Raw genomic sequence first — 14,576 nt, forward strand, 5'->3', positions numbered from 1 at the left:
AATATTTGGGATGAAAGATGGGATGGAGTTCAGTTACCCACAGAACTTGTCCGTCATTGGTTAACACAGGCTCAATGAAGGGGTTTCCTCAAGATGTTAGATAACTGTGCACTGAGAATTTTTCCTGGTAATCCATAATTGAGGTTTTTCCTTAGTTCAGACGAAATCATCCCTCATGAATTACATTGCATGACTTTTGTCATATGTTATAAGTTATACAATACAAAGGAGAGAATTGAATTATTACATTTATAAGAAATTGACATGTAGTAAATCCCTTTATAAAGGGGTTTCCATTTATATTTAATAATTATTTGCTTTCATTGCATTGACAACTTAACCTAAAGACAGGGCTGGAAAACAAAGAATATGCAGAAGATTTAAAACTAAAAGTTTGGATAATTTCATCATAATTAACAGAAATAAAAGCTAAACTTGCTCATTGGCCATCTAGTATCTGCTTTGAGTTACTTTGAACTGACTTGGGGGATAAATCTCCCATCGTTTCTCATACATTGCAGTGGGTCTTCATAGATAATAGCAAAGAACAGTTAGCTAGCTATTTAAGGTAACACTCTGTGGAACATTTTAGCAATGGTTATTTTTACATCATCTTTTTTTTTTTTTTTTTTTTTTTTGCGGTACGCGGGCCTCTCCCGTTGTGGAGCAAAGGCTCCAGACGCGCAGGCCCAGCAGCCATGGCTCACGGGCCCAGCCGCTCTGCGGCACGTGGGATCTTCCCAGACCGGGGCACGGACCTGCGTCCCCTGCATCGGCAGGCGGACTCCCAACCATTGCGCCACCAGGGAAGCCCTACATCATCTTTTAAAAACATGTGTTTTTCTCTCCCTTACACTATTATTTTCCAGCAGACACACTCTGATTAGGTTACAAGTCTTAATAATCCATCCAATCTTTGTCCTAGGACCTAGAATCTTCATCTTGACGTTTCTCCCATACTATCTTGCAATGTCTAATAATCCTAAAGAACTCTGTATCCATCTTGGAGGACACAAGTACACCATAAGGGATCACAGTTAGTTCAACATCCAAGGAGCACTTTTTTTCAATAGGTAGAGTCATGTGAATTATGAGAGAAAATACATATCAGTGATATAAATGCAGTATACTTTAGTCTGGATTTTTCAGTGTGTGTGCAAGTATGTGGGTTTCCCTTCAGACAGTCTAATGTTCCTCATCTGAGCTCACAGTCAGTTTTACTTTTATAAAATGACTTCTTAAACAAAACAAGTTATTTTTGTAAATAAAACAGGCTTTGGCAGTTTTCTCTTTGTTTAAAGTAGCATTAAATCATGGAAGTCAAATTTCTCTTTGATGAGAGTCAGTGGTAAATAAACTATTTGTTCTTGCAAGAGGTAGCAAAATATTTATTCATAATTTAAATGCAGGAAGTTAAAAAAAGTTAAAATCAGTCAAATCAATGACAAGTTTAGTTAAATTACTAAAATCCACACTTTCTCCCTACAGATTTTATAGTATGTTTTAATTCAATGTCCTGCAGTCTTTCAGAGAATATGTGAATTTGAGAAATAAAATCAGCCCTACATTTATACAATGTTAAAGGAAGAGATTAAATTTATTTATCATTGCAAGATGATGCACTTTGTAGGCAATTCATCAGTTAATGTAATTCTAAATTTACATATTTACATATGGAGATTTACATATAAGATATCTTTCTGGGAATATTATCTGAGATTTGTTTTTTATGTAGCAGCTGAAATGGTTACAAGTGAAAGAAATGCTTTTATATGAATTTTTACAAAAGGAAACAAAAAGAAAAGATAACTGGGTATGGCCTGGAATTTCTAGTTACCCCATGGAGAACTCTAGTCCTCCTTCCCGTCTTGATCCTTTTCTCCTTTTTGTGCACTCACTTCACATACTTGTCAGTAGCATCTGCAGTTCCTGCCACCACCTTGATCACCAGCCCTCCTACCCTACTGACAATTAAGTCTGCATTGGTCAGATTTCTCCTATCTCTGTTCCCACTTCCACACCTGTAGCTTCTCTGCTTGGAACTAATATTATTTTTAAAAACTTACTACCAACAGCATAGGAGGGTTCCTTTTTCTCCACATCCTCTCCAGTATTTATTATTTGTAGACTTTGTGATCATGGCTATTCTGACTGGTGTGAGGTGGTACCTCATTGTAGTTCTGATTTGCATTTCTCTAATGATTAGCAATACAAATTGGTACAGCCACTATGGAGAGCAGTATGGATGTTTCTTAAAAAGTTAAAAATAGAGTTACCATATGATCCTGCAATCTCACTTCTGGGCATGTCCAGAGAAAACCATAATCCGAAAAGATACATACACCCCAATGTTCATTGCAGCACTATTTACAATAGCTAAGACATGGAAGTAACAACCTAAATGTCCATTGACATAGGAATGGATAAAGAAGATGTGGTACATATATACAATGGAATATTACTCAGCCATAAAAAAGAGTGAAATAATGCCATTTGCAGTAACATGGATGGATCTAGAGATTATCATACTAAGTGAAGTAAGCCATACACAGAAAGACAAATACATATATCACTTAAATGTGGAACCCAAAAAATGATACAAATGAACTTACATACAAAACAGAAATAGACCCACAGACATAGAAAACAAACACGGTTACCAAAGGGGAAAGGGGCGGGGGTGATAAATTAGGAGTTTGGGATTAACATATACACACATATATATCAAATAGATAACCAACAAGGACCTACTGTATAGCACATGGAACTATACTCAATATTTTGTAATAACCTATAATGGAAAAGAATCTGAAAAGGAATATATATATATATATATATATATAATCACTGAATCACTTTGCTGTGCACCTGAAACGAACAAAACATTGTAAATCAACTAAACTTTAATTAAAAAAAAAAACTTACCTATTGACATCATTAAATATGTGTGATTCCAAACTTGATTCAGGACCACAATATGGTGAGTGGATTATTTTCCTTTACCAGCCTCCTTGGTGCTCTTCCCAACTTGGGCATCTCCATAGCTGCTACTTCCATCAAATGCCACTGACTCATTTACTAAAAAAAATAGAAACAAAAATAGAAGCCACTCACCTAAATTTCTTCTTATGCATTTAAAAATATATTTCTATCCTTACCTTACTCACTCTCCCACTTGTATCCTATCTCAGAAAGGGTTTTTCTACACTTTACCAAGCCAAACTCTTCCTCTGTGGTCTTATGCTTTTTTACAGTAAGTTTTGTTTTATAAAACTGACACATTCTTATTATATAAAAGCAAGTAATACAGAAAAGCACGAATAAAAATAAACATCACCCCAAATCCAATCGAAAATTGGTCAAAGGAGAATGAGAGTTCACAGAACAAGAACTACAAAAGGCCTAAACACAGGAGATTCACATTCTCACTCGTATGAGAAAGATGCACATCAAGACAACATTGACATAACCGTTCTTAATAGGAGATACACAGGAGGTCTGGGGACTGAGGACCCTCACGATTTCACCAGCCCTACTGTGGGCAATGTGGCAACATCTATCACATTTACAGATGCATTTCCATTTCTACCTAGAAACCCCACATCTCTGGATTTCTTTCCAGAAAAAGCTATACAGTTACAAGGTGTCACATGTACAAATTAATGCATTTTCCTATGAAATGGAAATTATTAGAAGGAACCCAAGTGTCCATCTATAGGCTTCTGGAATAACCTAAGGTGCTCCCTTTCAATGGAATGTTATGTACTTACCTGTTGGGGCTGGTGGGGGAATGGTAACATGGGTAGGATCTTGTGTGTCTTAGCATAACTGTTTGAATTTTAGACTGTGAATCTGTTACCTAGTTGAAAAACAGTTAAATTTTTAAAAGTCTCCAAAAGTACTTTCAAAGTGAACATTATATTTTGGTGAATATTATGCTAGTCATTTCTCCATATATATAGAAGTTACCAAGAGAGGGAAGGAGAAAGGGAAGGAAGGAAGGAGGGAAGGAGGGAAGGAGGGAAGAAGGCCAAAATAAATAAGGATGTTCTTTGCATTAGAAAAAATGTAGAACAATTTAGAAAAACATAAAGATTTGAAAATACAAATCAAAATATAGATTTTTTAATTTTTTTAAACAAAGGATTATGTTTAATCCAGTTAAATTTACTGAAAAAATGGAATTTTAATGAGTTGATAAAATTTTTAACCTACACCTAAATTATCTTCTTTTTACTGTATATATTAATTTAAATGACTTCATGTTAACTTAAGGCAAAGAAGGATCATAAAACCTTCAAAATGTTTTAACACCATTTACTGTTCTTTGTCTTCTTGCTTTTCAAGATAATGAGTTCTCATATCCACATTACCTTCAACTTTGTCTCTCTCCACCTCTCAGTGTTTTTCCTATTTGTATTGCTAATTTCACAATATCAAGCCTGCAAGAACTGCATTAGACCTGTATCTAAATTGCATAAGGGTCTAGAGTCCTTTTGAGGGCTTTCCCACTCCTGAATTTCTTATTTTGATTAATCTTTAACTGGCTTGGTTTCATTGTCAAGTGGGTCTTATCAGATATTCTTTATGATGTTGTTTCCCTCTGACCTGATCCTTGAGACTGTCCAAAGTTAGCTGTATACTAGAAAGACAGCAAGAATATATATGATTTGCAAATATTTACCCTTTTTCAGTAGGTTGCCTTTTCATTTTGTTGATGATTTTCTTTGCTGTGCAGAAGCTTTTAGTTTGGTGTAGTCTCACTTGTTTATTTTTGCTTTTGTCGCCTTTGCTTTTTGTGTCAAATTAAAAAAAAATCATTGCTAAGACAGATCAGACATCAAGGAACTTACCCCTATAGTTTTCTGTTGGAGTTTTACCGTTTCAGGTCTTTTGTTCAAGTCTCTAATCCATTTTGAGTTAATATTTGTGTATGGCATACAACAGCCATCCAGTTTCACTCTTTTGCTTGTGGCTGTCCAGTTCTCCCAACACAATTTATTGAAGGGACTGTTTTTTCCCCATTGCATATTCTTGGTTCCTTTGTCATATATTAATTGACCATATATGTGTGGGCTTATTTCTGGGCTCTATGCACTTTCAACTTTTATATATAGATTTTACTCTTTCATGATGTTTTTCATTTACTGTGTATTTGACTTTCTCTTCCATATATTTGGTTTCTTTTAGGGATGCTCATTCAAACTTCTACATCCATTAGATTCCTTCAGATTTTTAAAGGCGTCACCCTTTTTTTCCCCAGCAGTGGCTCTTGCTTCTGAGAAGTCTGATGCCACTTGGTTCCTGATAACCTGGCTTCAGAGGTTTCTTGTTTTCCTTCCTGAGATATTTTAGGGTCTATTATTCACAATAAGGTGCCATGATGTGGGCAGGTTTTATTTTGCTTGTTTGCTTTTTAATGTCACTGTTTTAGTCACTTGAGAGGCTCATTCATATGGAAACTAATATTTTTCGGTCTGGGGACATTTCCCTAAATTATGTCTTTGTTGATTTCCTCCCTTCCTCCTTTTCATTCTCTCTTTAATTCTCAGTCTTTCTCTGTCTCTCTCTTCCCCATCCTCCCTCATCTGATTCTTCTTTTTTTGTGGAGGGCGGGGGAAAGACAGGGTGACAATTACCTTCTTTTTGTATTGAATTTACAAATTCTCTAATTTTCTTTTATTTACTTTGCTATTTAAAAAAATCTCATTGTCTTTTTTTTTTTTTTTTTTTTTTTTTTTTTTTTTTTTTTTTTTTTTTTTGCGGTATGCAGGCCTCTCACCGCTGTGGCCTCTCCCGTTGCGGAGCACAGGCTCCGGACGCACAGGCTCAGTGGCCATGGCTCATGGGCCCAGCCGCTCCGCAGCATGTGGGATCTTCCCAGACCGGGGCACGGACCCGTGTCCCCTGCATCGGCAGGCGGACTCTCAACCACTGCGCCACCAGGGAAACCCAAGTTAACAGTTTTATATCAGTGTTAGTTTCCTGGTTACAATCAATTTACTATACTATACTATGTAAGACGTTAACATTAGGGGAAAGTTAGTGAAAGTTACACGGGGATTCTACTATTTTGCAATCTGTGTATTACTAAAATTATTTTTAAATAAAAAGTTCAAAAAAAATAGGTCATGCAGTTTTCACTGCATTGCTCTTTCATAGGTGAGCAATCCAGAGCCCTGTTGAATTGAAGAATTCAGAATAATTTTCTAACACCTAATAGCTAATGTTTAAAATCAGTAGTTTTTTTTTTTGTTTGTTTGTTTGTTTGTTTGTTTTCCTCCTTTGGTGTAATCTAACTCTGGGTTTTTTTCTTAGTTATCTGAAAGAAGCAGATCTGTTGTTCATTTGACAAAAGAAACTGCCCTTAGCCCTTATCTTTTTTTTTTTTTTTAAAATCTCATTGTCTTTTTGGTCTCTTCTCTGAGAGTCTCCATTTTCTATCTTACATTGATTATTCCCTCTAAAATACCATTCTATTAACAAGAATTTTATCAATTAATTTATTCTCAGGATCTTCATTTTTAATCATCTCATGTTGATACTTTATGATGGGAAAAGTTCTCCGAGCATATTAATTACCATTTTGTCCTATTCCTAATATTGTCTGTTTTTATCTATTTTTCCTTTGTCCAACTCTAGACTTTTGTCCTTTCTTGGTGACCTAATAAGTTATTTTCACTGATTGGTGAACTTCTATGCCTTTAAGACACATCCCAAATATCACTAAATCTGTAAGTATCTTCTTATTACATCAGCTAGAGTTTATCACCCCTCATCTTACTCTCACTGCACAGTTTTTATGTGTCATATCCCATCATAACTTTTATACAAGTGTCTCTTTCAGGAAACCTAACTCCTCAAAATGAAGAACAGTGTCTGAATCTATTTATGTACATTTTCTGTAGAAACCTGCAGTAGTAAGAAGATTGGAGTGGTCACTAAGTGTTTTAAATGCTGTCATCTTTTACTTTTCTTATGTAGAGATGTACTTTTTTTTATTGTGATTTGCTTTATTACACTTTTCAAATACCGCACTGTTTACAAATGGAAGGTTTGTGGCAACACTGGTTTGTCAGATGATAGCAATTTTTATCAATAATGTATTTTTAAATTAAGAAATGTACATGTTTTCAGACATAACGCTGTTGCACCCTTAAAAGACTACAGTCTAGTGTAAACAAATTTTATATGCACTGGGAAACCAAAAACATGCATGTGACTCCCTTTATTGGCATATTTGTTTTATGACAGTGGTTTGGAACTGAAGCCACAATATCTCAGAGGTTTGCCTGTATAAATTTATATCAACCTCAAGTAAAATATTGACTTGATGATGAAATAGATAATCCTTAACTTCATTACCATGTTTTCTCACCCAAGTCACCTACCTTGAAGAACAAAAGTTGTGCTATTCTCCCCAGCTTCGGGAACTCTCCTCCCCCATGGATGATGTCGGCCACCCACTCCATGGTGTCCTTTCACCCCTGTGTGTTGCTTTCATCAGGGCTCACCTTGACAGAGCTCATGCCCCAGTGAGCTTGTCTCTTGTATTTCAAGCGCCTGACACATGGTAGTCTCTGGGGACGTTTTAATGCAAGTGTTATTAACGGGAAGGAAGCAAATTTGTGGCGGGGGGTCTCTGTGGTCTGCCACAAACCCAGGCAGAAAGCAGAGCTAGCTGCTCATGCGGCACTGAGCCTGCAGCCTGGGGAGGCCTTCCCGCCATTGGACAGGAAGGGGAGGGGTCAGTGAGGGGAATTCAGAGACGAACTCGGAGGAAGGACTGCAAGAATCTAAATATACTCAGCATGGCCCTTTCGGGGGCCTCTTGGTTGGACATTGCTGTATTGGAGGGAAACATCCGGTTCTAGGCCCTCTCTCCTTGGTTTTCTTACTTCACCTAAACTTAATTTCACACTGTACCTACCAAGTTTTAAGATAAGAGATGGGGATTGTTTTGAAACAGCTAATGAAAAACAATGCCCCAGAAGTCATAATTGGAGGTTTTTGGGGTTTTTTTTTCCATCAGACATGTGCAAAAATAAGCATGTGATTAACTTTCATTGGAGTGCATGTTTAGCAATTCCACTTTAACAGAACAGCTATTATCCTAGCAGTGCAATATACAGTACAGATAATGCAATGTGTCATACATTTTACAGGGTCTGGGTGAAGTGATTTTACTACTGAATAGGCATCTAAAACATTGGTGAATTTTTTTCATGAGAATCTGTATTTTTAATAAATGAAGCATTTATACACATGAATGTGCATAAATTATACAAATGCAAATAACCTCCCAAATAACTAAGTTTTACCAATGGAAAGTACATATATTTTTTGTAGTATTAAACAAGCTTTTACATTTTCTTCCCATTGTGTGTAGCTCTTCATCACTGGGCCTATTACAGAGAGCTAAGTAAATATTCCATTCCAGTTTCAATAAAATAGTCATATTTCAATTATCAAAATAGTCATACTTCAATAGTAATTCTTAACAGATCACTGACTCAAAAAGTAATACTAATTCATTAATTTAGAAATAAAAGTGGTATTTAACGCTTTAAAAATCATGCCATCATTAAAGAAAATGTAAAGATCACCAAAGACATATGGCTATGGGTTCTTAATAAATGGAATATGGAAATTCTTTGCTTTGTTTATATATTCTCTTGATAAAAACTTTCTTCAAAAACTATAAAAAAATCTTAATGAAGATTTAAAATTCTTAGACTTAAACAGTTCTGACCCCAATAACTTATAATCTAAAGTCTCAGAGGAAATAAGTCCCTAAATGTTCCCTGGAAAATAAATCTTCTTTGAGCTGGTAGCCTGATCTGTATCTCAGTCAAATCAGCCCTTCTAGCACTTGCTTTATGAGAACTAGAAAATGCTTTGATAAAGCTTATTTAAAATAGATAACCAACAAGGACCTACTGTACAGCACAGGGAATTCCTCTCAATACTCTGTAACAACCTAACTGGGAAAGAGTTTGAAAAACAATAGATACATGAATATGTATAACTGATCACCTGAAACTAACACAACTAACACAACATTGTTAACTATGCTCCAATATAAAATGAAAATTAAAAAAAAAATCAGTATACAAAATTTTGCCAGATCAACATGTAAAAATAAAGACATCATGTAACGTGCCAAAAAAAAAAAAAAAAAACAACTTATAAACATATACAATATAAATGAATTCAGTGGGCTTTCTGTTCTAGGGTGAGAAAACCAGGCCAATAAGTTATAGAATTACTTTATAGTTTTTTAAATCGTTCTAAGAGGAATGTTCATTTATTAGTAAAACAATATATCAATATTCAGTGTTTAAATTTGGACTTCCTAAGACATTCTCTCTATTAAAAAAAATCATTAACTTATTTTTAAACTCCAACTTCTTATTTTTTTTGATGAAGGCCAAATTATTAACTTTAAAATATTTTTAAAAATTAATTCTATGGAAATAACTCTCTGAGTAAAAGAAAAAAAAAAAGACTGTGAAGAATCCATTTTCAATTCAGGACACTTTTTCATCCAAAATGTATATTTCCTTTCAGAATGAGTGCTGAATAAAAACAAATTTGAGAAATTGTATGTTTTATTTTACTGATGTAGACTCATATTTTATTATTAGGTAATGCCAAACAGTAAATTTCATGGGAATGATTTGTATTTTCTCTGGGATAATTTTTGTCACACTGAAGTGTTTTTACATGGATGTACTTGAATTATTTTCCCCATCTCATTTTACACCATAGAATGACCACCAGGTTGTGCTAAAACCTTTGCAATGGTTTTATTCTGCTCGAGGCTGGGGTGGAGAGGGGTGAATGCCTTCTAAACGCTAAAATTTATATGCCTGTTATGTCAGTAAACTCGATGGTGCATTTATACACGCCTGCTTTACAGGTTTCCATGTGTGCTGATATCTTACATCATTGAGTTCACCCACATTTACTTAAGAATGGCACTACTAGGTAAATCAATCATATTCTTTCTGTGGAGAATGATGTTTTTCCTAGACTGTCTTCCATACAACCTCCCCAAAGTGGTCCAGTCTGACATCTCCACTCACCCATTACAGAAATCTACTCCTATCTCACTGCTCTGACAGCAGGAACACCTGGGAATGGAGTTCTCTTTGGGGGTCAGAGCTTCCAGTGGTAGATCCCAAGCCTTTAATCTTTCCAAGTATATCCTTTCATCTATCCCACATCAACACCAGCTCCTTCTAGGCAAAAAGCAGAAAAGGAGCTCTAGGTTGGTCATATTTTTCTTTGCCCCAAATCAGAACAGTGTTGCAAAAGGCTTAGTATCTCAGATACAGAAACATGTGCACGGAAGCCCCTCTGTGCAATGCATTTTGGCTACTTGGAAGACTCAGTCAAGGGTCTTTTCTGCCTACTTTGGCTATGACTTTGTTAGACCTTTATCAGGTTGGTATGTTAAGTTCATGTAAGTTAGGTATTTCAACTTGAACATCCTCTTTGGACACATTTTGGAACAAAATAATTTGTCATTGAGGAGAACAAAACAACATGGTAAATGAGCAACATGTCCAATAAAGATAATTTAGAAAGTATAGTTTTTAGAAAATATGTATGCATAAATCTCTGTGAGTTTTAATCCTAAAAAATTTGAAACTGTATGGTAGCTCATAGTAACAGTATTTCTTTCCCAGGAATTGTTTCTGTCTCCATGCTAGTTGTGGTCTTGATTTTGTACATTCCTTCTCTTGGGCCCAAGCTTATCTCCGCTGGGCTGATCATCTTAGGAGGTTATGCCTCTAAAAATGCTGGCCTCAAGATCTTCCCAGCACTGCTCAGGAGCTGGAGTTTGCAAACTCTAATACCTTCAGAGGTTAGGAAAATAACAAGAGGGAATGAAAAAGGTTGATAAAATATTAAGGGTGGCAGTTTCAAAAACATGGAAAATGCATACCCCTAAAAGCACTCAAATTTAATTATTTTTAAAACATGGCTCTGGCCTGAGAAAACACCCCAGCAGCCTGAGCTTTACACCATTTCTGTGCTACAGTTACCGGTCCTGTTTCTGTCCCAGGAAACTGTTGCTGCTGGTCTGTTAGGTTGCTCTTTGCTTCATCTGCCTCTGTTTCTTTACATTTATACACTGTAACTTCCACCACTGAATAGGATGAGGGGGAGGGGGAGGGGAGGGGGAGAGGGGAGAGGAAGGTCTTTGTACTACTCAGGGAAACAATGACTTCTTTCGCTCTGTTATACTTTTCACTTGAAACATCACCTTACTCTGTGCTGGTCTCAGTCTCTATACAGTAGTTTCCAGGGCTTTTTACTTACGTTTGACATTTGTTTAGATCCATTGCTTTCTCTGTGTGGTCATCTGCCTCTGAGGGTAATTATCTCAGGAGATCTCAAACCATCCCCTAAGGCAAAGCTTCCCAACCAGGTGAGGTGGACACCTTGGCATGCCTTGACATTGACCCCCATTGTCCTCACAGGGTCCTGAGGCCACAGAGCCTCGAGGCTGGTCACCCGCAGGGATAAGGAAGCCTGTGCAGACTACAGCTTCTTCGGTTTACTATTCATCACAGTTGCCTTTTAATACTTCGATTCACTCTGAGCTCATGAGATGAACACGCTGGGAAGCTCGACCTGACCAGAGACGGGGCTCCTTGTCCACGTGGTCACTTGTCACGTGGGTCAAGTGTCAGTGGTCTGCAGAGCAGGATCCATCCATCTGTCCTAATGACCTGTATTGACTTCAGACTCACTATTGCATACCTGTGGCCTCTGATTTATAGAACCCAAAGATGCAGATCCTCTGTTTTAGAACCTCTGGCTTCTCCACTCCGTGTGCTGAGGACTGTTTATTTCACCCAGGACTGGTGGGAAGGAGGTTGCCACCAGGAAAAACGTGCCGTTTGTCTTGAATGGTCTCTTTTCTTCTTTCTTTTTTTCTTTCACAAGCATTCTCCCTTTTTCCGCAGCTTTGTGCCAAGAGGCAAAATGACCTTGATTTTTATACAGATGCATTTTCTCTTCTTTAAACTGCCGCTGTCCCAGGAGACGGGGATTCATTTTATCAGCTGTAAGTACTGTAAGTTTCTTTGATGCATTATTCGTGACTGGCGCTTGGGACCTACTGGTTTCACAGTTTGGATTTTGGACCTTTCACTGCTTCTGTGTTTGTAACTTTTCTGCCGCTTAATTTAGGGTTTTACTTGCCCTCCTGAATCTTTCCAGTTTTCCACTCAGATAACTGTCCACTGCTTTTGTCTTGACTACATACACTAACATCTCACCCTTTAGATCTCCAACCGTCTACGTCTTTTGTGTTTGCTTCTTTCTTTAAATTTTAACTGTTGCCTTGTCTTCTTGGGGCGTCTCCTTTTGGTCTATCTGACCCTTCCTTACAGGATGATCTCTTACTACTTTCTGGTTTTCCAGACAATCTCAAAATCTGCCTTGAACTCGACCCAGCTTCTTCCAAAAATTATTCCAGGAGCGTTTCAATAAACGTGTAGAGAGGAGGTCTGCTCTCTCTCTGGTGTGCATTGTATTCTGCAAAAAGAAATTTTGCATAAAGGTAAGGTGTCACACCGCACTCCCCTCTACTTCCTGGCCAACTCTCCCCTATCTCGGCTGTGAGGAGCCAGGACTGCCCTGACTCCTGCCCATCCTCTTATCTTTAAGGGGGCACTTTGCAGGGCGAGCAATGTCAGCCTGCTTAGTGAGAGTCATTTATATTAATGTACCTTGTGATGGGGCATCCGTCAAGTGGCATGAAATTCATTGTCATGTAAAACATAAGGGGATTCTACCTTATTATATGTATATATTTTAAAAGAGGGTAAAATGATTCAGTTTCCTTCTGAAAGTATTGTAGACACAATAGACTTTTTTTTTTTAAGATAGAGGCAAAGCATCTTACATGTTTCATTATAGTTTTTAACTGTATGACTTTTTCCTCTTACATGCTCAAGTCTTCCTTTCTGTCCATACTACTGCTGGGCATAGCCACTGATCATAGAGAAATTGTTGACTTTACCTCTCACCTTTGGCTAAAAATATAAATAAAGAGTTGCTTAACTCTTCAGAGAGATTTTTCTTTTATCCTCAATAATGTATTGACTTGCTTCTTTGCCCAAAAGAAACCCACAAAGAGAATCAGAAGTGGGAAGAAAAAAAACCCACCCTTTTCCTCTGCTTTTAGACCCCAAATTAATTAATTAGATGAAATCAAGTTCTACATATTAATCTAACAAATGAAATATACTGCATACAGAATGGGTTTAGACATCTTCCCTCCACCAAGTTTATTTAAGGTTCTTGGCAGGAATTTCCACTGGAATAGGCAGCTTCTTGGATGCTTCCTACTTGCAACTAGACACCTAATGGTTTTTCTCTTGGCTGAGAAACTCCATAAACAGAAGTGAGTGAGAGACCATGTGGCTCCAGCAGTCCCTAGAAAGGAGGGGCAGGCAGGGTGGTGGGATGGAGGCTGCTCTTGGCTGCTGTTTTATGATGCATCCCACAACGAAAACATCCTCTCTGAGAAGCATGAGGCCATGTCCTTAAGAGCTGGGGCATTCTCTTGACCTCTGAGAGCTGGGTGAACCTTCCACTCCATCCTGGGTGAGCAGGTTGCTTTCAAACATCCCTTGTGGTGCCAAGGCAGATGCAGGGTTAGAAAATCCTTTAGAACTGAAAGTCTGAGTCTAGTTGTACCAGCACGGTGTACAATTTGGGGAGAGTTACTATGCCATTCTTAGCTTCAATTTTTTCATCTCTAAAATTGGGATAATATTTAAAAATTACCGTTTATTCAAGGCAATAACCCAGGCACTACACTAGCATGTTAGGTTTTCTCATTTAATCCTAATTGGAGAAGCAACCCAACAGTAGAGTTTGAAGGTGGGTCCATTTTCTGACCTCTTCAAGCCCCAGTTTTCTCATCTGTAACCCAGAAATCACAAGAGTTCTTACCTCCCAAGGGTTGCTGGGAAGATTACCCAAATAATGTGCAAAAAATAGTTACAAGAGTGACTGACACATAATCGGAACTCAGTCGATGATGGCTATTAACAGTCCTCAACAGGTAGCTATTATCCCCTTTAAGGATGTGGAAATTGGTTCCAATAAACTAGCAGACCTGGTATTCATGCTTAGGTCCATTGGCTTTTAAAACTTAGCTCAAACAACCAGCCTAATAAAAATTGCTGTTGCCAGAATCCTCTTTTTGCCTTTGCCTCACTCCCACCCACCCTGCCTTCGCTGGGCCCACTGATGTCTATGAATCATCCCAACACTCAGCTTTATTATTGTAGTTCCCAGACCAATACTGACTTAAGGGAGGAAGTTCCAAAGCAGACTCAGCCTCTTCATCCTTTGAGGCTGGAGACTGAGTCACTCTTCCTGTTACTGTGAATTCAGGACAAAGAGTTCCAGCACTAACCACAGGGTCCTGTCTGTTCACTAAGGAAACCCCTGCAGTGGTCTCACAAAGAAGAGGAAAACCTTGCGGTGATGCTGACCACGGTCTCTGAATCCCACCCCCTCCCTCACTAGCTTCTCCACCTTCC

The sequence above is a fragment of the Mesoplodon mirus genome (assembly GCF_964341445.2).
Source record: "Mesoplodon mirus genome assembly, chromosome: 3".
Taxonomy (NCBI): domain Eukaryota; kingdom Metazoa; phylum Chordata; class Mammalia; order Artiodactyla; family Ziphiidae; genus Mesoplodon; species Mesoplodon mirus.